Source organism: Passer montanus, unplaced genomic scaffold (assembly GCF_014805655.1).
Source record: "Passer montanus isolate IOZ18808 unplaced genomic scaffold, ASM1480565v1 scaffold12, whole genome shotgun sequence".
NCBI classification, from domain to species: Eukaryota; Metazoa; Chordata; class Aves; order Passeriformes; family Passeridae; genus Passer; species Passer montanus.
In genome coordinates this window covers 1,865,049-1,890,288 of record NW_024358722.1, presented here as the reverse complement: position 1 = coordinate 1,890,288, position 25,240 = coordinate 1,865,049, and the positions used below count along the sequence as shown (strand labels likewise).

General features: G+C 40.1%; 1 protein-coding gene across 1 annotated transcript in view; it reads left to right on the top strand.

The window, feature by feature from the left end:
• Positions 1–25,240, top strand: part of KIF26B (kinesin family member 26B) — a 276,855-nt gene that overhangs the window by 891 nt on the left and 250,724 nt on the right. The gene's annotated exons all lie outside the window — the stretch shown is intronic.

The following is a 25,240-nucleotide window of genomic DNA, read 5'->3' as shown; positions in this document are numbered from 1 at the left end:
TCCCCCTTCCTGGTCTGTTCCCTTTTCCTTCCTCTCCTTCATGTGGAGCAGCGTGCCTCTATCTCTGGAGGGCTGCCTGTCTTCAGGGGCGTCTGTGACAGTCCTTCCAGCGCGCTTCTTTTCTCCCGTCTTTCATTGTATTGACAGTGATTCTGTGCTATTTCCTGAGCGTGATTTTTTTTTTTTTTTTTTTTTTTTTTTTTTTTTTTTTTTTTTTTGTGGTGAGGGTAAGTAAAGGTGGGAATATTACATCGGAGTCACTGGTCCCTTGCCCTTCTGCTACCTTTGATTCCTACAGGATGGATTTACAAATCGTCCTTAGCATTGGCAGCCAACTTAGTCGTCAGGTGTATATGCATGGTCTGATGCCAGTGGTTTCTACTTCCATTGAGGGAGAAACCCTTCTGTAGCTCCGGATCCACAGGAGGCATTGAAATGCTGTGTGAGCTCAAAGGTCACTCAGTGAGGCTGTGGCAGACCATGGCATTGAACCCAGTTCTCCCAGGCAGGTGTCTTTAGCAGAAGGATAACTTGGTGATGCTTCTCTTATAGAGAAGTGCCAGATTTTTTTTTTTCCCCAATAAGACTTGAAAATACTTGGAGCTGCTGGACTCTGAATGTTGGGTTGAATAATCCTGTGCTGAAAGAGGATGTAAGCATTGCTGACATTTGGTCTCACTCTTTAAGAGCTGACTCATCCTGAATACAGCTGGAAACCTGCTTGCTGCCTCTCCTGGGGTATTGGGTACCTCCAAAGGCATACTCTGAAATTCCTCGGTTTTGATTTTTTTTGGCATAGGGTTTTTTCCCCCCCTTTTTGTTGTGCATGTAAGATTAAGGCTAACAGCCCTAAACGAGTGACCAGCAGCCCTTGGCTGACCTCATGCTACTAAAATAGTAAGCATTGGGTTCCTCCATAGCAACCCTGTGAGCGTTGCATTGTGAATGGGTCTGCAGCTCCTGGAATGTAGTACAATGCAATTTTGTTTGCCTTGTTGGGTCCAGGTACTATCAAATGATAATATTTACTCTTCCACTTCAAAGAGTTTTCATTAGTGGTTACAATAAAGAGGTATCATGGAAAAGAGCCGACTGCTGGGAGAGGGTCCCTGGTATTGCTGTTGTGTTGTACTCTCCATGATTTATTTATGTGCTCTTTGGGAGGGAGTTGGTGCTCTCGTGAACAAAAGACTCGAGGGCTGGTTGTTACCTTGTCTCAAGAGCTGACTTAACTGAATTATTCATGAACAGGGAAAGGTGGATCCACCAGAATTAATAGTAAATGTAACCATTAATATATGGTTGATTCACTTTAAAGTGGCCCTGTACCCAAATCTTGTCAAATTTCAGGCTGTTAGATTTGACAGTAATTACCAGCTGTATAAGAGTATAGGTGGGAAATTACTGATACAGATATGGGAGCCATCAGAATAACTGAGATTAGGGCTGGAGGGGAGGATGAAACTAACATCAAGGCATGGTGTTAAATAGAAATTGACTCATTTTAGTCACATAAATGTTTGCAAGGGTTCCTTTACTACAATAGTGATTGACATTGCCCATCCTAGTCTTCCTGAGAGGCTACCCTTGTGTTTCTGCTGCTATTTGCTCTGCTGTTCACTTAGTTTAGCTGATGGTGTTGTACAGACCAGTCTTGATTTGTATCAGTAGCCTTTTAGCCTCCTTACCTATGTTCTCTTTTCCTTCTTACGCCTCCTTTCCAAACCTTCCACTTCTGTAGGAGTGCTGCTGACAGAAGTGCTGTCCAGTCTGTGCATTTAGGAGCAAGGGAGGAGGCACAAGTAAGGTGGTCTCCATGGGCTTGGGTGACCCTCTGCCCTATTTGCTGTGCTTAATAGTACTTAATAGGCTCAGCTCCTTGAGGTACTCTTGTTGTGAGCACCTCAACTCCTTTCTGTGGTGGGTGCTGCTGGCTGTGACTGTTTGCAGAAGCATCTCTTGCCTTCATTCTTTTTGGCTTGTGACTGCCAAGAACTTTCCAGGCTTTTGATTTTTGTCTTCAGCAGAGTGAGGCTCTGGGCTGGATGATATGGGACACAAATCATAGCTGGTGCCACTGACTTCTTGGATTGGGTGTACTGTGGTGGTCTTAAGTTTTTTTTTCCTGGTGTGATGGGGTAGCCTTATCAGTGTCTGCTTTGAGGAAAGCAAGGTGCTGGCATGGGCTCTGCTAGTTCAATCAGGGCCTGTGAGCTGCCTATGTGTGTGCCATAGTGACACTCTGAGAGTCCCTTCTTAGGGTGAGAGGTACAGGGTTTCTCAAAAATGTGAAAACCTGTTTGTCTGGGGAAAACTGGCTTTGGTTTGGATTGAGACTGAAGTCTAACCACACTGTGTTAATGTAGCTGGCATTTTCTCAGGGTCCTGTGAGGTCTGCTCTTAATTGCTGCTATGGAAATAGGGTTTTTTGAGTGGGGAATGGATCCTGCCCCTTGAATTAAGTGGAAGAAGGAGCAGATCATATTCCTGATTTTGAGTATTCCCTCAGAACCTGCAAAGCATCCTACAACTCAAGACTCTGGTGCCCATAGGGCACAGCTAATTGGTGATATTCCTTTATTAGGACTATTAAATGAAGCATTTAAAATGTCTGTCATCTTTTAGTCAGCCAGGTCTGAGATATTTTCTGTTGTTGCTGTTGAAGCCAGCCTAGTATTCTGGGATTATGAGTACTGTGGAATTATAAGTACAGTCTGTAGCACCTGTTTCCCATTTATGCTGCATTTAGAAATGCTCATCATCTGGGATAGTGTGTGCTGCCCAACAAGCAGAATATGAGAGTATCTGTGTTTTAATGTGTGTATGGTAGCAGATAATGGAGTCTGCAGTAACCTATCCACATGTGAACGCACACTGATATTTCTGACAGTGTACAGTCGTGTAAAGGTTTGTATATATCTGTCAAGTGTAATAGTATGCTTAATTGCTTCATAAACATAGCAGGCTTTATGCATGAAGCTATGTACTGAAGCTTGTCATTTGATTGAGAAAAAGCCACACTTAAGCTAGAGCAAACTGCTTCTGACTAGGCCATTGTTAGTGTTGAGGTGTTGAGCTTTCCATTCTAAATAGAAACATTCTCTCCCAATGCATCAACAGGATGGAAACTTCATGTTTGGTTGGATTTTTTTTTGTGAGGCACAAAGGTGAAGAATATATAATTATAGTTATATTTATTTATTTTAGCCATTTAAAATGCCAGATTCCCTGCCAACAGCAAAAAGAATAGTGCTAAAAGCTTATTGTTTCTTTTTCCTCCTCTTGTGGTACAGATGTGACTTAATGATGTTCCACAATTACATGCATAGAAGGGGTTATATTTTATGTGAATTAAATCTTATTGTAACCCCCAAGCAAAGCAGGCCTGTGGGAAATGACTAGCACAGGTGGTTGATATAGTTGCACACTGCAGTTTGTGACTGAGGGCATCTTGGAGCTTTTGGTGCCTGTTGTTTGTGGGGTTTATGTTGCATGATGATAAAGATTATCTCAGAGTACTAATAGAGGTTTATTTTTTATGCTAAGCTTTTTCCTAGGCGTTATTTTTAGGAGAGCATCAGAAAAGTTCTAGTATAGGAATTTATGGCATCATACTCCCAAATTTATCAAAATTTCTGTGAAATCAGTTTGCTTTGAATTCAAGCCTGGATATCACCTGTCTTCAATGACCACCTCACAGGCATCTAGCAATTGAAGGCTTGCTATATTGATGTGTAACAAATTATATTGTGTGCCAATAATCCACGGAATGCTAATAAGAATGCTCACAAGCTGACAGTTATAAATTTCTTAGTATGTGGTTCCAAAAATCCTGAATCCAGCCTTTAAACTGAGCTAATTTGGGTGTGCAGACATGAATTGCTGCCTGGGCATACTGTGATTGGGCCAGGAAATAAGGGTCCACTATAAATGGTGAGGATGGATAGCACTGATGTTGTTAGGTGGTTTATATTGTGGACCTCTCCTTACCTAAAAAGTTTGTGCTTCTGAGTATAAGAGTTGGGTAAATTCTGAGCACAGTCTTTTCCATCCCTCTGAGTGCAAGAGGGAAGGAAAGAACTGGCATTCAGGGTACAGTTTTGTTTTAGGGTTTTTTTGCCTGTAAACTGGCACTAGCCAATTTTTTTGCTTACGTATTGTTGAATTAGTCTTCTCATTCAGTGGTCAAAGACTTGACTTGTAATTATTAATAATGAAGAAAACCCTGAAGCTGATATAATGAAAATAGGTTTCTTTTAGCTGGTAGCTACTTTAGAAACATTCCCAGTAGAGACAGGACAGTAATAAACCCTTCCTCAAAGCTTAGCAAGTGGCAGAATAATGGAATTTCATTTCCATCCAGACCTTTAATTTGTGAACAAGCACGGCCAGTCTGTATAGTGACTTAATTCACTGTGCAAAAAAATCTCAGGCACCTAATCATTTCATCCCAACTCATTGTAATGCAGATAGGATTATTGCATTAGAAATGTGATTTTAAATAGCCCGAGGCAGTAATTTGTCAGCATTTGGGGGGATTAACTCCATTAAAGTTTAGGCAACAACAACCGTTCTTTTGTGTTGCATCACAGGTCACAATACCAAACATTTAGCATAACTCATCTGTGAATCTTCTTACAATTGTATGCTTCCTGGCAAGTTGGGAAGCCGAGCTATTTCACTTGCACTGGAATTACAGCTGCTTGCAGAGGTCTAGAGAAGGCAAACGGATATGCCTTTGCTGCTGCTGAATTAATGTAAGCCCTTTTCTAGGAGCAGCTGGAAATCTTGCTGCTGCAATCCGCAGTGTCAACATGTGAAATAATATAACCATTTCTTTTGAGCTTGCAAATGTCTTTGAGGTAAGGGTGAAGATGCTGTGTGGTAAAGACTGCTCTTTAGGAAGCTGTCAAAGCCATTAGCTCTGCAGCTTTCTCTATGGGATGAAAAAGGCTTGTCATTACTAAGTGCATTGGAAATTAGAAACCGGCCTATGGTTATATTTCATGAATTGAAACTATAGTGTTTCCTATCAGAAAAGAAAACACTTTTAGACCACAGATAGAGCTCTTGAGGGCGAAGAGGGAAGTATTGATGAAGTAAATCTCTAGGGAGGAGACATTTTTTTTTTCTTGTACAAAGACTTGGCTGTGCATCTGCAAACATTGTGTTCAGAAATGCTGAGTGTTTAATTGGCCTCTTCATGCTGGGTGATGAAATGTCTTCAAGGTGTTTTATGCATGCCATGAATGCTGCACCAATGTCCAAAATCGCCTTGTATCTTCAGATAAGTCTTACATTTCCTTAGAAGTAAATGTTGTGCCATCCACAGAAATCTTGTATAATAAATGTAGGGCTTTGGTGTATAGTTTAGGAAGGGGAAAAGGAACAAGGATTGTCTATCTGAGTTCCCCAGACAGTGTTTGAAAATATGTCACGCATTACCAGTGTGGGCCATGGGCATGTAATGGGAGTCACGCCGGCATCAGCAGATTATTAGAACATTGCAGGGCTGAAAGACACGGTGGTTCTGCCACATCAGCAGCACATAGCCTTTGACATCATGTAATTGGGGTGCTTCCAAGCACTGAACCTGCAGCACCACAATAAACTTGACTGTCATGCTCTGCATAGTGATGTAGTCAGAACTGCAGCATTTTGTGACATGAGGTTCGTGTGTCAAAAGCACAAGAGATGTAAGGTAGCAATTTAACTTAGGACATCTTACTAGTGTCATCTGTGGCTTGAGAGGCATTGATGTTGTTAAAATGGAGGAAAACAGGCATACACCTTCCCCTCCTGACACTGAATAAATCATCCCTAGCCCACAGTATCTGTTGTTGAAGCTGGAATTCAAGAAGTATCCCAGTTGCAGAAAAGCAGATTGTTTATCAGGGTGTTGTTACAAATTACAGCTTGCTTAATTCAAATTAAACACACAAAGCAGTATCTTAAGAGCAGGAAGTTTAGAAGAACCCAATGACCTGTTGCCCCTTTTTTATTTTCAATGTTATCTTCCTACGTTAAACCAGGTTTGTTTTTGTTCTGTTTTCTTTTTTCATTATTATGAGCATAGTGAAGCTGCTAAGAATTGTTTGTGTCTGGTAAACCAGGTTTGTTTTTGTTCTGTTTTCTTTTTCTTTACTATGAGCATAGTGAAGCTGCTAAGAATTGCTTGTGTCTGCCTTTGAAACTTGAAATATATAATCAGACTTGGTACAGCTCAGACTTTTTTGGTACAGGTATCATATTTTGTATCATCTACAACCGGGATACGAGTCTGCTAATGCTTCTTTTCCCTCCACTCTCCTGCTCAGGAAATTTTACAGTATAGCTTAGTAATATTTTGATGAGGGAGTGTTTGAAGTTTCTATAAGTAAAATTAGATCAACACAAGACACTTCATAGAGTGGGGGAGAATTGACTGAACTGTTTTAAGCTTGTCATGAAGGCTGAAACACTCTGCAAGACACACTGGAATCTGAAAATTCTTTCCCTAGTATAGCATGACTTTTTCTTCAGTCTGGATCTGAACCTTGTCAGTCTAGTGACTTGCATGAAATTGACCTTAGTGAGGGCATTTGGACTTCAGGAAAATCAGTGGGATTTAATTTAGGCCACAGCTCTGTGTATGATATGGCTCTAACCAGGGAATACTTGCGTGCCTTCAAAGCAGCAGGCATGCTGCTCTGGCAGAGCAGGTCTAAGACATCCTGGCCCCTTGTGGGCTTCCCATGTGCCTTCCCTTTGTCCTCTCCATATGAAGGTCATAAGTTAGCATCACTGCAGGTCTCCTGTGTGAATACACAGTGATTGCTCCCTGCCTTAGCTCTTATAAAAATGATAGATAGTTCAAACACATTCAATAATGCTTCTTTCTAAACTCAGATCCTTTTGATCAGGGAGTGACTAGATGTGCTATTACAACAGCAGATGCAAGGAGCCAGTGATCTCTGAGAAAGCTACTGATGAGAGCAGCACAATGCATCCAACCATAGCCTCCATTGTAACTGGAGTACAGAATGCAGGGATTACTTTACAAAAGAGACAGTAAAAGAAAATATGGTACCAGCTATAAAAAAGATTCCGTCTTAAGGAATTGGTATGTTCAATTGCAGCTTGAATTTATTGCTATGGTGTCAGAATTGAATTTATTTTATTTAAAATAATGCAGCATAGTAAGGCTGTTAGAAACTACTTACTGTTTCAGCATTGGTATACTTCTAAAAAATTATTTTTGTCTTCAACCGTGTTTGTTTTTATTGTCTGTCATGGTTTAACCCCAGGCAGTCACTTGCTGTCTCCCACACCAGCAGGACTGGGGAGAGAATGGGAAGGGTAAGAGCTGGAGAACTTGTGGATTGAGGTAAAGAGAGTTTAATAGGGAAAGCAAAAGCCATGCACACAAGCAAACAGAACAGGAATTAATTCACCACTTCCTGTGGGCAGCCATCTCCTGGGGAGCAGGGCCTCATCACACCTAAGGGTGACTGGGGAAGACAAACACCATCACTCCACTTGTCTTCAGCACAAAATGCTGTCCAAAACACAGCCCCAGATCAGCTACTGGGAAGAAAATTAACTCTACCTCAGCTGAAACCAGCACATTATCATTAGGATCTTCTGTTCAATCTGTATTATTAAATCACTTAGTATGTGGTTGATCTTGAATTTTTTTATATAAGATTTCTGGGAGAAAGGAGAAAATACTTAATTCTGAAGAAACTTCAGACTGGTTTCCTCTTCTCGGCTTTCATCTGAAACTCTATTTGGTAGTAGTGTTTGTGGATTTAAAAATAATAAGTGGCCAGGGAAATTCTGTTCAGGAGACCTGAGGAAACCAATGATGTATTAAGCTGGATTTGGTTTGTAATTCACCATGAAAACAAAAGCCTTTCCTCAGGAGGAATTGGACACTTCTAGATAAAACATTTGTTAATATAAAATTTTTGTATTGTGTATTTTAAGTTGTTACACCTCCCTATTAAACAATGAAGGGCTGAGTCTTCTCACTTTGTTGCCCTCCAAATAAGAGAACTTAACTTACAGGCCACATGGTATCAGCTTTGTTAGTGTCTGTCAATGATCTTATTCAATAGATTTGGTGATTCAGGAAAAAAGTGTCAAATGTCTTTGAAAAATTACTTTATTCTAGTAAAAAGTATTCCAAGCCCAATTTAGTGTGCATCTGGAAAACACTTCAAATGTCTTGCTGGTGGTATATGTGTAAGGAACTGTGTATGCTGAATGTAGGATATCTGTACCCAGTGCAAGATGACTGATGTAAAACATCCATCTAACTCTAGGAAAGCTAGCTTCCTTTTCTGCAGGAAAATTTAAAATTGGGAATACAGTCTGTGTTTTGGCTTCCAAATTACCTTCAAGTGGAACTTGCTTGATATGTATTTGTTCCTTGCAAATGTGTTTTGACCTGTGGATTTCCTATGATCTATTAACAGCAAGCCTCTACTCTATTTCCCTATGCTCCCTAAATCATATATAGTTTGACATGATCATTTACTTGCACCTGAGTATTCACAACAGTTTCTCTATTCCATGGATTTGCACTGGGACGAAATTCTACTCACATGAATGTTTGGGGAAAAGCAAATGAAAGGAGACTTTGATATCTACCACAGTAAATATTTTCTTTTCCTGAAGAAAAAGTGAAATTTCAGTGGTTTGGGAGTTTCAACTTTGTTCAGAACAGTCTGAGGAGACCTGCCTCAGGATGGAGTTAATTTCCCCCAAATTGTGCATGTTTCATTCCCTCTTTCTCTACCACCCTCAAAAAACTGACTGAAGATGAATGAGGATTCAGGAATACAAACCCTCAGCTTCTGTGGGCCTCTGAGTTTTTCTAGTGGGAATTTCCTATTCCTTTTATCTCAGGTGTACTTGAAGATATGAGAGAGAGAGTCCTGCAGTGCTGAAGAAGGTGGTTGCTTGGAGCTCACTGTTAAAAGCAGGGCAGAACTGGCCTCAGCATGTTTCTGTCCTGGCTCCCAGGACAAAACTCCCATCTCACCAAAGCCAGACTTTATTATGCTGAAGTTATTCAGGAGAGCAGACTTCTTCCTGCTAACTGATTGTCTGGATGATTACATGCTACTATTTCAGTTGGAAAGTTTTATTTTTCTGTGCCTCTTGGCTACATGAACCTCTGACCCGTTAAGTGCCAAATGCTGAAAGAATTACCTGTTTACTCCATCCACCTGATGGACTCCAGCAGAAAGCCTGGTGGGCAATAAGGCAGCCTTGGCTTTAAGCAGGTGCTGAACAGTGAGAATAGAAGTCATTACTCTTCATTTCTCTATTAGTTTCACTGCTCATCTAATAGTGATGGGCAAAGAAAAACATTAATATCCTATCCAGCAGCCAAATGCACCGAAGTGGGAGTGTGACTCGTGTGTTTTCCTCTTTCCTAATGGTTTCATTAAAATTTAACAAGTCCTCTAAAGCACGTTAGTATTCCCAGGGTTAATATGCTGAGATTGCTGGCAGCATTCCCACAGGAAGAGTTAACAGTGGCTGAGGCTGTGTGGCTGGCATTTGCTGCTCAGAGGGAGGTGTTGGGACTGGAGAAGCCCTGGCACCAGAAAGGCACAGTCAAGTCTTTGGTGACGGGGGCATTTCCAATACACAAACACATTCTTTACTATTTACCTCTCCCTTTCCACTCTCTCCTTGCTTTTTTCTCCTCATTAGCCCTAAAGCTGTCAGTTCATCTCATCTGCTGTTGGATTTCTAATGGAAATTCTTGACAATAAGCCTGCATATGTGTGAACCTAGCAGGAAGGCTGTATGATTTAAGAGACTGTTAGACCATAGATGGCTTTTACTGGAGGTCGAGGAGGCTAACCAAGTGGGAGATGCAATTAAAATGGTATTTGTTAGAAAGGAAGAGCTAGCTGTCTGGGCAGACAGAACATGGGGAAATGATGGGTAGTTGGAAGGCCATTAATGATGGCTTTGTAAGCAGCTCTGCAGCATGGGTGGTAAGCCTAAACCCAGAGCTAAACTGTTAGTATGCCTAATAAGACTTTTTTTTTTTCCCTGTGCGTCAAATCCATTTCTGAATAATGGATTTTACAAAAATTCTCTGGATTTTGGGTTAGATTTAGAGGTGGGGTGAAAGAAATTATGGTGGGTAAGAGAAGAAACTGGCCTTCTCCATCACCTTGAAAACAAGGGTCTGCAAAATTTTACAGAGTTGATCTTTGTAAAGTCATGGATTTCAGTGCTCTGTCAAAGAGGCTGTTTGGTGAGGAATAAGAGATGGGGCAGGCAACTCATAAATTATCATTTGGGATCTGCTTCTTGTAAGCTCTTGACAAGGGCTTAATTGTTACAGATATTTGATGACATCTCTCCTGTTCCCCCCGTCAAGGTTGAACTGTTCAATGTTTGGCTTCACAATAATTGTTAACAATTTTCCAAGTTGCAAGGAGTGGGATAGGCACTAAAGGCAGGTTGCCCGATATATTTTTGTCTCCTATGAGGCATGAGCAGCTGTGAATAGGGTCCAAGGAGAAATAGGAGAGGACCACTACAAGGTGTGGAGATGGAAATGAAGTGGGGAATGAAGTTGGTCCAGACAGCAAAGCAACAGTGCTTGCATGGGACAGGTGGCATGCTGGGAAAGCAAGGAGAAATGGGTAAAACCCTGCGTTCTGTAAAAGCCTGAGCTCGCTTTAAAAGCTTTCAGAAATTATGCATATGGAGGTTGTATTCTGCTCTTCCTTAAAAAAGCTATCACTAAAATTTATTGTCTCTCAGTTTTTCTCTCTTTCTTAAAACAGAATCTAGCAAGCAGCAAGAAGAGTAGAAAGCATTAACTCAATGTTGTCTTTGGTTTAATGCACTGTATTATTTTTCGTTCTGAAAGTTATTTTTTATCCAAAAGCTAAGGTGCTTTGTGTATCCTGTGATTTAAAGATGTGGCTGGCTTTTCTTTCTTATATCTAATTGATTTGTTTCTCTTTTTACCAGTCACAAAGGCATCTATGTTCCATAATGTCAATTTGAGATTTGGTATGAAATAGGAATTCAGTTCATTGCACTAGCAATTTTACCCAGCACAACAAATAAATGATGTATGTTTTAGTGCATCAGTAATAGGAATGAATTCAGTCTCGCTTTCCCTTTCCGTTTGCCTGTCTCTGAAGGGAAAAAGTGTTTGATTTCCAGATTTATTTGAATTCTTATAGTGTTAAGCTTACTAATTATGTAGTATTGTTGTACTGGACATGATATTAAGTAGCAGTACTTGTTAATACTTTAAAAGCAGAATAGAATAGACTTAAGGTGTGAGAAGGCAGCTGAAGGTGAGGGGGGGTATACATGAAGGCTGCAGGCATTGGCACTGATGGCTCTAAATGAAGCACTTTACAGATTGAAGTGCTTTAAATTGCCATCCTTCTTTGTCAGTCCTAGTTACTTGGTTCTTCCTAGCCTGGTCTGCTACTGTCTTGCCTGTTTAATATTCCACTTAAGTATAACAAGAGATGAAACATCCAAGATGCCTGTATCCTCCAGGAGTCAGCACTACTGATGGGAATACTTGTGTTAGCTGTTTATAAGCAATGAGCTAAACAGGGCTATAAGGAGGAGAGGGAGCAGGAGGGAAACTGTTGTGACTTCTCTTAATTTGCTGTTCTTTTTATCAGCAAAGGAAATAAATTTCGTAGCTTTTCTACTCCAAACCTGTATGCTCTGGGTAATACAAATTGTTTCAATAAGCACATACTGCTAAGGCCTAGATAAGGGTTATTTCTGTGCCTGAAATATCAAGGACTAGAGTGTGCTATGTGGAAAGCTGGTGTGGAGTCAGGCTGCTGAGGAAGCTGTGTGTAGCAATGCGCATGGGTGACACTGATAAATGGCTCCTCTAAGCAGGCATCTGCAGCAAATTGTCACGTTGAGACTTCCCAGCATACCCTAGACCTCTGCATGAATGAAATCTCTGTTGTGCCATTATTTACCCACCTCCATATGAAATGAGAGGATAGGATTCATTGCTTCAGTGCAGCTTTTATAAGAGTTTGCTCTCTTTATGTATGTATGTATGTGTGTATATATTTTTTTTCCTGCGCCTCCTGCAGCAATGGCTGCGTCACATTGAGACTTCCCAGCATACCCTAGACCTCTGCATGAATGAAATCTCTGTTGTGCCATTATTTACCCACCTCCATATGAAATGAGAGGATAGGATTCATTGCTTCAGTGCAGCTTTTATACGAGTTTGCTCTCTTTATGTATGTATGTGTTTATATATTTTTTTCCTGCAGCAATGGCTGCAGAACTCCTGGTGTTCTCTCACTGTGATTAGACATACAGCTTTCTGAAATGAGGTAAAATGGCTTTCAGGGTAAAGAATGGGTTTTTTACACCTAAAAACTTAAAATGAAATGTGTTTTATTTATTCTGGTTTTAGACTAGACACATGTATAATTAAAGGTAAATAATAAACATGGTTTGGTTTTTGTTGATTTATTTTGTTTGTGGCTGTTTTAGTAGAGGTTGCGGTGGCTGGAAAAGGGCAAAGCTTGGATTGTTTTTCTTTTCTGAAGAGTCATAATTACTGTCTTCTAAAAGGCACTGAGATAGTTTTCAAGTTTATTTTGCACTGAAGGAAAGCCTCATCTTTTCCTTGTTTCCAGTTATCACTGGACATCACTGATTCATGACAAGAATGATGCCTTTCTTCAATACACTTGTTTTTTTATTTTTTCTGTCTTTGAGGTAGTTTTCTAGGATAACTTATCATTGAAACTCTGGTCATTTAAGCCTTGATGGAAAGGTCTCTTGAGATCAGGGTAGAATTTCTGGCCAACCTAGAAAAAAAATAGGCAATTTTTTGTAGTTAGCATATATTCCCAGTACATAAAGTTCCCAATAAGTTCCCCACTCTTAATTCCAGCTAATACATCAAGCTTCAGTGCTGCAAGCTGCTGTGAATTTACCTGCAAGGATGTGAAATGATAACCTCTGGTGCAGCAGCAGACAGGTAACACTGTGTCAGGCCAGAAGGACTTAGCACTTACACAAAACTTAGCTACTGGACTACGCTAACAAGCACCTTAGCTGAAGTTTGCCTTCACGGTGATGTGCAGAAATCTGACAGGGAGTTTGGGTGCAGCTGAGGTGAGGATGGATGTCCTGTCCCACCACCCTGCTGTGGTGTTGATGGCTGCCTCCTGCTATCTTCTCCACCCTGCTGCTGCAGCTCTCTTAAATTGTCGCTTCATTTTTGGAGCCCTTAGCTTCTTGCTGTCTTAGCCTTTGCCCTCAGGCTATTTCTGTATGCCTTGCTGGCTTTCAGTAAAAATGTTGAATATTTGCTGGTGATGTGGAATGGGACTTTGCTCATTTAATTTTCCATAGGTAAAGACCTTTTTTAATCATTTGGTGGAAGAGGACAGATGTTCTTAGAGGTAGTTAGGCAGTTTGTAACATTGAGATGCTCACAGAAGTCACAGGATTTCACACAACTGCAAATATTCACACCAATTACCAAAGTACGTACATAGATCTCATCTGAGTGAAATGTTTGTTTCTTCTGTTTTTACAGCTGAGAAGAGTTAGAGCAATGTGGTGAATTTAGGAGTTGCATGAAACAGTGTCCAAGTTTCTTGCTTTTGATGTTGACTAATAGACTTTTCCCTTTTTTGCTAATGTTGGTCATCCCATTCTCCAGCAGTTCTATGCTGATGAGGTATTTGCTTTTCTGACTGTGTATGGAGAGGGAGAAGGGACTTGTGGTTTGCATTTCAAAGCTGTCAGCCTTAAAGGAATAGGAATATGGCAGTTGAATATATGGTAACTAATTGCCCAGGTACAACAAAAATTTATTTGGAAAGACCTTGACTTCTGATTCTTTGTCTGGTACCGGAAATTGGCTCCTAGTTTAACAATGACAACAAAATTGCTAATGGGGTTTGGTGTGTTTTATGTGATTCTTTTTCAAGAGTGTGTTTATTAATTCTCTTTCTTCCTACCTTGGACAGTTCATGTCTCAGAATAATTTAATTGTCCTTGGCTGTTTGCTAGTGTGAATGGCATGCTTTTAGGCATTCTGTATTCATGTAGTATTTGTTAATGTTTTGTATTCTGTCTGCCTCTCTGCCTTCCAGAGATCAAATGGATGATGCAAGACTTGACAGCATATAAATGCTATTAAACTGCATGTGAAAGAAAAGAAAAGGAGGCCTTTGTAATTTAATTAGTTAGAACATTAATTGGAATAGATCCTTCAGTGTTTTTCTTTTCAGTGGAGAAGTAAATGTTTGTAAAAGTGTTTTTCTACTTTTTGTAAAGTTTGTCATGGGAACACGTCTAGAATTTACAAGTAATAGTTTGTATTGGCTTACATATGTCAAATGTGTTCCAGCTCTGTTTTCTTTTTCTAGACATTCTTTTATACTGTCATTATTCACAAGTTTTAAACTGTAAAAGTATTAGTTTTCAGATTTTAATTATTTGTCTTTGTTGAGGATTGTATTGTATTAACTGTTGTTGTCATGATACTTGTTAGGCAAAAAAAGGGGCATCTATACATTTTTTGTTTCCATCCTTTCTGATCCGAACATAAGCATTTTATGAGGTATTTATTAGATGCTGTTAGTAACCCCCATGAGCCTTGTGTTGAGACCCTGAGAACAGTAGGCAAAAAGCACACTCTGAGATACTGTTGTCTGCAGTTTTGCCAGGTGACTGGGAAACCAGGTTAATGCTTTATTGCAATATTATGAAGTGATCTCACTGTCTCTTTCTGACAGTTTCATCTCTCAGAAAAAAAAACCTATGCTAAGAAGAAGAAATAAAAATATTTTCTGTCATGGGTAAATTGTTTAATGCCTTCTTTCCTGCTGGCTGTTAACAGTAACTTCTTAGGGTAATACTGAAGTTTATATTCATGATTAAAGAGAGTTGGAATGTATGTTGCTGCCCTAACAGCCTTCACTTTTGTAGGTATTTTGCACAAGTTCTCCAGAGTTCCTCAAAATTGTCTTCATGTATTTCTTGTGGTGCCTACCAGAGTCTGCTATGTGTTGCCAAGTTTCGTAAAAACGTTGCACATCCCTTTAGGCAGCAGAGGGGCTTTTAAGGGGCTTCTGACAGTGGTTGCCTTGAATGCAGAGGAATGATTCCCCAAAGCCAACCCCAGTGTTGCTGGTCAGCTGGTCAGCAGCTCTGTGCTTGCTTTGCTCGGCCTTTAAAGTCTGCCCTGCATCTCTTGCTCATGGGTGCCAGCCAAGTGGCTGTGCTGCTGAGCTGGGTGTCAGTGCTGCAGTGTCCCCTGAGGGAGGTGTTTGGGGACACCGTGCTCAGTGTGGGCAGTGCTGCATGTGCTGCCCCTTTGTCTGTGGAATGGCTTGTTAGGCTGCCTTTAATTTGAACCATCTGTGGCAACCTGCGTGCTCTGTTATAATACTGTTTTTATGTCAGCCCTCCAGTGGCATGCTGTGAGAGAGCTGGAGACCAGCATGGGAATTAAGGTAGAAAATCCACAGGAAACATATTGCAGGGCACCTACAATTAAGTGGAAAATAATTGTGCTCATTGTTAACTGTACATCCCGCACCAGACCCCATCAGTGTTTCTGTTCTGTCAGCTGTAGTGACTCTGAAATGGCAGGGTGTACAACAAAGCTGAAATGCATCTGTAGTTGTTCCAGTGTTTGTTGAAGTCCACCCTTCTCTTGGGTGAAGCAGTATTGGACTTGGAGTTTCCCTTTATCATTCATCCATTCAGGCAGTCTGAGACTTGTTACAGCACCCAAACATAGAGTTGCTAATTGCCTTACAGTCCTGTCCTTTCTTTACATACTGGTGTTTCTCTTCCTGTAACCAGGAAACATACTGTGTACCTCTTGCCTTTAAAAAATTTCTATGCTTTTTTAACCTCTCTACCCCACTTTCTTTCTGTTCCCTTTTGATAATTTTATTTTCCCTAACTAATGGCTCACCTGGACAGGATTGCTGCTGGCTCTGTGATTATAGCAATTAACTCTAACCCTAAGGAAATGGCTTGTTGTGTTGCCTGGCAGCCAGGGTCTGCAGGAGCTGGTAAAAAAGAACAGATCACACTTCACTTTACTTTCATTTTAATCTCGTTATTGATTTTCCAAGGAAAGCAGCTTACCGTGAAGGATCTTGTCCGTTTTCAGGTTGGCTGAGTTATTCCAAAATCTGTTGACTTGACTAGTTTTTCAGAGTTGCTATGAATTTCTTTCAACTTATAGCAAACCACAAGGTTTGGCTGTTCTGCAAACAGGGCTTCTTAACGGTGCTACAGGAATTGAAGACTACAGCTGGAAACAGTCATAACAGTATTTTCTTCTGCATGTTAGACTTGATTCTGCAGTGGTGTTTAGCAAAGCTTTAGTGTTGTCTTTCACTTGGTGGTATAAGATAATGAAAATCCAGTTTTAAGTGAAGTTAGGGCCTTGGGAATACGGTGTTGTCTTTAGCAAGCTTGCTCACACATGAGTAACTAACACCAGATGTGTAAGCAGGAGCTTTGAATGTTGGAATTGAGCAGTGTGTGTGTAGGTATCTGAAAGCAGGCCTCACTCTGTGCACCAGGTGTTATCAAAGAGCACCTCTCAACTAACATCAGAGGCAATAATGTGAACAAGCTGTCTGAACTGGGGTGGCATGGCACAATTAAATCTTTGTAGGGCTAACCTCAGCCTGCTGAATTGGCTGCATGAGAGGTAGATCTGCCTACAAACACAGGGCTAATAAACCTACAACTTGTTTTTGTACCTCCATAGCCCCCATAATCGTTCTTTTGCCCAGATGGAAAATTCAAACCAAGCTCACAGTTACTTAGCCTAGCCTCCACTTCAAAGCAGGGTAGACTTCAGTGTTAAATCAGCTTGTTCTGGGGCTCATGCAGTGAGATGATGAGCATCTAGAAGGCCAGATATTGTACAGTCTCTTTTTGCCCTTGCTTTTGCAATCCTGTGCACATTGTTGCCCTGTCTCATGCCAGCATTTACTTTTCTCATCTCTTGGTGAATTTGCTAGGGAGCTAATGTGGCAAAATCATGACCTTCCCCTAACTCATGGTACTGGCAAAAAGGGAGGTTAATGTATTAAATGTTGCTCAATAAATCAGACCTTGTTTCATCTATGATCTCTTTCAGTCAGAGGTATTTTTGTTTTTTAGAGCCAAATTTACACCCAGCTGACTGATCAAGATATGAACTGCTCATCTTGCATCACTATACACAAACACTATGATTCTACTTATAGCCACGGGCAAGCAATTTTTTTTTTCCTTTTCCCTCACCATATATGAGTGCATGATGAAAAAACATGCTTGTAACCAGATAGGGGAAAAAGCCAGCCTTTTCACAAACGGCAGTCTTAGTTATTACACTTGTTAGCATTCCTCATGGTGTTTTGTTGGGTTAGTATTTTTTTAAGGTGATAGAAAGACAAATTTAAATGAAAATGCCTACCCTTAGAGTTAGTGTGAAGGCAGTGAATTTGTATGGAAAATTAGATGGACAAGTAGATGGACAAGTGCAGTATTGACAGTAGCAGTTTAAATGTAGTGTTTTGTGCTCTACTGATGTGTGGTTGTGGGTGACCACTTGCAGTGACGAATAGTGGATTATATATCATCTAATCAAAGAAAGTCTAAAAGAAGGAAAAAGGTGCTTGAAATCCATAAATGGGTTTTACAGACACATCTGAGTTCTCCCTGCACATGCTGAAAAGATGGAATTTAACCCTGCTGAGACCAAAGTGTTTGTGCCAGGCTGTACTGGTGTCTGTCTCCTTACCAGGCAGTCCAGCACAGCAAGCTTCTTTTCTGCAGCTGTACAACATGCAGATCTGCATGTGGTACGTGTCTTTACCTTGATCTGCTTTTCCTGTGGCTAAACAGCCACAGGTGCCTGCCTTTGGGTGGGAGTGTGACAACCGGTGCATGGGGCTTGTCCAGGTTCTCTGTTTCTGGTCAGCACAGGCAGTGAGCCATTAAGCTCCTCTAGGGCATGTCCCTTAGCTGTTCAGGGCTTCAACCTGTGCTGTTGGTTGTCTTTCTCTTAATTCAGCTGTGGTGGAAAAAAGAATGAAGTGCAAGTCCCTTGGCTGTCACCAGTCATACTTTGGGGTTTAATACAAGGGTGCTTCTCTCTATTAGAGGTATTGTTCAAGTTGGAGGAATCCTAGGAATAGAGTAAACATTGATTGAATTCCTTTTCACTTCCCTTTTGTTAAGATTTCTGTCCTATACACCCAGTAACTGTCTCAGCTTCCTCTCTTTTTAAAATTAAGAAAAATATATAGCTATTTTGAAAACTTACAAAAAGACCCAAAGTTTCTTTGAGTAACCCTCTTGGTAAAAATAAAACCATACCTCTAATGGTCAAATTTTAAAGAGATAATGGGACTAACCTCATACCTGGCTGCCAGACACTGAGCAAGTATCCTCTTAACTTCAAATGGTTCTGAACTTGGTCTACCCTGGTCTGTTTCAAGGCACAAATACCAAAGCTCACTTACTGCAATGGTCTCTAGGGCCAAAAGGGTAACTAAGGAGTGGCAAGGTAGAAATGAGCCCTGACAATGGCTTTCCCTCTCTGAGTGGGTGTTGGTTCTCCCACCACTGCAGGAACACACATGTAAAAGAATATGGATGCTAGGTACCCATTTTTTTACCTGGGCAAATCCTCTAGAGGCTGGTTGCCTGGGTTTGCTGGCCAAATTGACTGGTGGTGTTTTGATTCCACAAGTGGGCTTGGTGAGCATGTGTGATGCAGAAAGAAATGGCCAGAGGAGAAGGAGAAGAATCCATCCCAAGTTTTAATTCATTGCTGTCAGTTTCTAATGTCTTTTGAGCTTGCCTCCTTGTAGCAATGGAAATCATATTTAATAGGAACCTTTCCATGTTCAGACAGTTGAATTATTCAAAATGCATTAAGACTTTTTAAATATCGGGACAACTTCTAGTAATAAATACATTAGTTCCGTTTTCAAAGTGCACCCAAGTAATTCACAAGTATTAATGAATTATCCTCCAGGCTTTTGTCTGCCCTGGGGGATATATGACTAGAGATCAAAGGCATGGAGGAGTGAAATGACTTGCCACAGAGAGCGTGATAGTGTGATTCCCAGGACCTGTGTTTTAATGACAAAAAGCAATGTGTCACAGTGAATAGTTCCTAACCTTCTATATGAAAGCTGAAAATCTTTTTACAGTAGCATAGACAAATCTGATGGCCTTGAACAAATTGTGTTATCTACAAGTTATTTTTGCCTTTGTTTGCCCTGACTCCTTTGTGACTCTACTAAGAATGTAAATTCTCATTGGGAAAAACCTGTCACTTGTAGTGCATGGCATAAGGGATCGTCATACTTTTTAGTTATTATTTTTAGTTGTTGCCTCTAAATGCTACCAAAATGTGAAACATAAAAAAAATGTAGAGAGAGATTTTGTGTCATGTTATTTCAAGTTTTACTTTCCTTAATGTATTTTTTTGCATTTCTCTTTAGTACTGTGGGTGTCTCTATAGTGCTTTAGATTGCCATAAAGCCTTGTATTCTACATACTTGCATAGAATATTACTTTCTCCAGTCTAGTTGCTGCTGTTAGTATAAAAACTAAATGCTCAAACAGTGGTCTATTTCATCCTCTCTCATTTACCCACCTCTTATTTTGAATTAAGAAAGAGCCAGGTAGATTTGACCTAGTCCTGCTCTGTTTGTGGGTGGTGTGGTGTTTTTTTTTTTTAAATTTATTTATTAATTTATTTATTTTTTATTTATATATATATATTTATATAAAAATAAATAAATAAATTAATTATTTATTTATTTATTTATTTTTTTTTCTTGCTATGCCGTATATAAATGCATGGACAAATTTAAATTAGCCTCAACAGTAATTTACTGTTGGACTAGGATCCACTCTACCCTAGTGTATCCTGTAAAGAAAAAAGAACGTGTTAATGTCACAAACACTTCCTCTCTTTGAGGGCTCTGTAGTTTTAAGCAGCATGGTTGCCTGTGTAATGCTTGCTGACACTCACAATTTTGTCTTCTAATTGTAGCAGGGGAAAATACAACCCCTGTCAGAGTCAGTGGTGGGTCAATGGAGAACAAAGGCAGCAATCAATCCATGGCCTAATTAAAGGCAATGGTGCCAGGAAATGATAGGGAATTCAACATCCTGACACTCAAACTTCCCTAATTGGACTAGTGTTCTTTATAAACTGCCCTGTGCCCCACTCCACAGTGCCCCAGCTATGATATCTCACTCTGTGCTGAGTGTTTTGCTTTGCTCTCGAGTTCAAGGCAGTGCTGGCTAGAGGATCGATTAGCAGCGGTTGCTGCCAGTGTGTGCTCTTTCCCTTCACTCTTTTTGGTAAAGGCTCAGTTTCTGAATGCTGGTTATAAGCCAGTCAACACCCTACCATCGTTGTTAACCTCACTAAAAGGGATGAGGTAGCTCAGAGAGGAGTATGATAAGGCTGCTGCTGTTCTCAGGCTCTTTAAATTAGAGAGTGAATAGGGGAAATAGTAATTTTGGATGTAGGAGGCAACTTTGGTTCGGTAATGATTTAATTTGAAGTGTTGTAGTTTCTACTTAATGAGATTAAAGTCCCCCTGAAGAACTTGAGACCAGAAGAGGAGTTTAAACAGCTGATATTTGTGATCAAGGAACAAAATTGCTTTCTGCATCCATACATGTATTTCATACATCTGATAAAGTGTAGCAGTTGCTGCAGGAATCTGAGGAAAAGTTTACAAACCCTCTATGAGTTCTCTGTAAGTGTAAAGCCAATAAATACATGTTAACATGAGTTGTGCAGTTTGTTCTAGTTAAGTAATTTTAAACTAAAGTTAAAAAGCAGATGCTCCTGCAGAGCCTCTTAAGAGCAGGAAAGAAATCCTAACAGAATCTTCAGTAGCTTTGCAGAGAAATATGTTTTGAGCACCAGACTAATTGTACTTCTGCAGAAATTTCTTCTCCAACACTTGTCTATTGGACAACATCTGTACAACCTTGAGAAAAGCCTGCTTGGGAATGTAGTGGAATTTAAGTCTGGAAAAAATACCAAGATGTAGCACTTTTTCTGGACATGAAGATCTACAGCTGGGGATGGAGAAGATTGTGGGTGGTAAATTACAGCATGTCAGGGTTGCTATACAGTTGGCACTGCCATGCTATATAGTTTATTTGATTCTGAATTTTTGCAGTTTTATCACTCTTTCACATCCCTCCTCAGCTGTATAAGATGTTATAGTACAAGGTAGTCAACAGTAATTCCATGAACTTCAATGGAATGTTGCACATATAACATTGCTATGATACAATTAGTGAGAGATGTACCTGAATTACACTCTACCTGAATTAAAGTGTAAATGAGACCAAATGTTGAAGTCAATATTAAAGATTTTATTTAGCGATGAGTGTGAGGCAGAGAGAAACAGAAATGTGGGGTGGGTCGGGAGAGAGGGAGGTCAGTCGAGTAGAAGATGGCCAGCACCTGTGGATCCAGTGGCATCCTGTTGCTTCTCTTCCTTTTTTTGCTTAGACTTGATGGTGGGATCCTGAGGTTGTTCAGTTTTTTGCTATTAATACATTTTAGCAGAGGAATTTAATTCTCATTGGCCACACAGTTCTGTAATATTAATTGGTCCACATGTTCAGCTTTTCTCTTCTTTTGGGTTGCTGGGTTTCTAGGGTCAGTGGGTGTGAGTCAGTGGTTGTGATCTCCCTCTGACAGAATTGCATTTTACCCTGTCAGAGCTGATTCAGCATGGTTGCTGAGTTGGCTTTCCTTGTGGCCCACAAATTCTGCATTTTTTTCTGTCCATTATCAGTATACATTCTTCTCCCCCAGCTTTGTTAACCTCCCCCTAGGTCTGAGATAACACCTAGACAATAGTGCCACCTTTAATCCCAAGTTCCTGCTGTGGGGGCTTATCTTACAGTCCAAGTTCCCTTCTGTGCTTATCTCATGGCAAAGTCCTTCTGTGGCCTTAGCAGTGTTTGAGATGGGCAGCTGTACTCTCTGGGTCCCCATCCATGTGCCAGCATATTTCTGAAGGGCTGGGCTGCAGGTTAGGCTGTGGCATTGGTGTGGCCCTGGCAGCAGCTGAGCCAGGAGCCTCCCCCTGGGCCAGCTGCCCGTCAGTCAGTGGAATGTGTGCTTGTTCAGTTTGCTCAGGAATGTGAGTGCTGTGTGCAGTGCACACAGGGATGTTTCCCTGGAAATGAATTGATTTGAGATATTTTTGTTTTCTTTTCAGAGAAATTGCAGGAATTGTAACCACATCTGTCTAGCTGCTCATTGAATTATTTAAGTGAGCTACCAATATGACTCTTATTTCCTGAATATTTTTTATCTGGGAGTTGGATGCCACTGAGTAAGAGGTATTCTTCATTGTGAAGTGGAAAGACCATTATAAAACAATATTTAAAAGACAGTTAAATGCAAGCTACACTGTTTGTATTAATAGTGTGGTTTTTTTTTTTCACTCCAGAGCCCTGTAAAATTTCAGGAAAAATTTAATTTTATACATAGATGAAATAGATCTGAGTTAACTAGATAGTCTCTGGACACAAAAGCAGCTGGTCTCAGGTGTTTTCTCCATGTGCACTGTACCTGACTGCAAAATAAAGTCTTCAGATGAAAAGGCATTGAAGGAAGCACTGAATAACTTTTTTTTTCCTTTTTTTCTGGTAAAAACTAGTGCTGATGACACTTTTAAACACGTTTAAAATATGCAAGTCTAAAAGCAACAGAGCAGTTTTTTCTAGACTGACAAATTTGAGTGGAGTTTTTTTCTACTACCTAATCATAGTAATGAAAGTTAATCCAAGTTTGAACTTCAAACCATTTGAAGAATAACTAATAAACATAACTAATCAGTGGGCTCTCTGTGTATGTATTAGAAACAGGGTTTCTTTGTATGCTACTTAAACTTGGAAATGTCTCAGCTGCCTGTTATAGGAGGTGTGGAAAACTCTCCACAGACTTGCCTGTCTCCTAAGCAGCCCAGCCTCCTGCAAATTATACACCTTGCAGGGAAGCATTATTAATTCCAGTGGAATGGCCTGTGGCACTGACCAAATCTGTTTATAATCCTTCAGCACTCTGATATTGCCTCTATTCCTGACAAGAAGGATCCAGAGGCATGTAGAGGGGGAGAAATGGTTCCACGTTTCAGTGTGAGTAGTGCTTTGAAAAAAAAAAACAACCCAGCAATTGTTCCCTGTTAAATATCTGCAATTTAACTCTGTCTCGTGACAGGTGACAGAGGAGTTTCATAATTGTTTGCAAATTAAAAGAAATAAACTTAAAAATTAATAACTATATCTACCCAATGAGCCAGTTCCCAAAGATGAGGGACAGGTTTTTTTTAATCTACATGGTATTCTGAGTTCTTGGTCAGATCCATAAAAAAAATAAACTTAAAAATTAATAAATATATCTACCCAATGAGCCAGTTCCCAAAGATGGGGGACAGGTTCTTTTTTTAATCACAACGTGGTATATAAACTAAGTTCTTGGTCAGATCCATGAATCTCCTCTCAAAAAAAAAAAAAAAAAAAAAAAAAAAAAAAAAAAAAAGAAGGCAAATTTGGTGGGGGGAGGGAAGCCAAGACCAAACCATAATGAAATCATAATGTTGTATCCCAGGCTGTCAAAGGCTGGTATGTTGTTATTTATTCTTCTTAGGCTGATGAGTTTATTACTGGTTTTGTGTGCTCTAACAGGTTGCCATGTACTAGGACCTAACAGATGCATATTATATGTGTGTGTGTCCATATTTTGTGTATTATATATACAGATAACATATATATGTTATTTAGCTGCAGATCTAGCTGAGTAGCAAGTTTTCTTGAGCAGAAGGACCAGCCGAATTCTGAGCTCTTTTCTAGCTGGCAGGTCAATAACACAGTTCTGCTTCTATCTGGCAAGATAAGTTTTCCTCAGCCTCATTCTGTTTTTCTTCTGTGCAGTGTGTAGGAGATGGATTTGAATCACAAGACTGGCTGAGGTATTGTATAGAATGCACCCCAAGATACAAAGCTGTGTAAATTCTCCTAAACTTGGTGCAGGGAGTAATGGTGGAGTAAAACAGGATGAGTAGGTTTTTGGGTGGACTTCAGAGGATTTGTCAGCCTCAAATGGAGAATTTCCTCTGGCTTTTGAGCTGATAAGTACTTCATTTGCAACTGAGTTTTTCTGGTGCAGTAGTTCAAAGGCATCCAGATTACAGCTTGTCCTTGTTATTACTTGTAATTTTTATATGTTAATTAAATCAGAAAGCCTTCTGATGAAGTGATGATTTTTCATCATCAATCTACTTTTGAGTCACTGCACAATATTTGTTTGATACCTGCTATTGTTTTATGGCATTAGCAAGATTAATTCTTTCAAAGAGTCCAGCTGCTTTCTGCTGTTGCCAAGTCACCAGTTGCACTTCAAATTACACTTTGACTGTTCATATGAAAGTTGGGATTGTACCTGAGTCCTCTGTGGGCTGGTGGCTGTTTATCCCCATTTTGGCCCTGAGTGGAAGTGGGCAAATGAGAAGTTTTCAGTGTCAGAATGTGTCAAGTGTGGACCAAGGACTTTGCATGCCAGTGCTTGACCTCGTGCCGGATGTACATGTTGGAATAACATTCAGATAGGGTTATTAACTTATGCCTACCTTTTTTGAAATATTCTTTTTAATTGGCATCACTGACAAAATTGGTATCTTCTTTCTCATATGTATTCAGATTTCCACTGCATGCCTCCTAACCTGTAGCCATCACTGAGCTTTTAACAACTCATCTGATTACAACGTTTTTCCTTTCTCTTGTTTTTGCCATTAAAAATCAGTATTTGCTGACACCTACACAACATTTAAAGTTGAAATTCATTGGTGTGAGCCATAAACACTTGGTTCTGTCAGATGCAGCAGGGCATTAATTACAGGAAAATGACAGACTCCTTAACAATGTTGTTATATTTTGAAGGGTGAACTTAATGTTGTCTAGTGTCTTACATCAGATTGTCCTGTCATATTCGGGCAGGTTAGGGGAAAAAAATACAGCTCATTAAAATAGTTTACGAAAGTTTGTACACAGTGTCACGTTCTTTCTTGCTTCATTAGTATTGGTTGTCTTCTGCTCCTTTTTACCTTTTCATGCCTCTTGGGCAGACTCCATCATGTTGGCTGTTGTATTTCATTATTTGCATCTTATGCTGAACTCTATC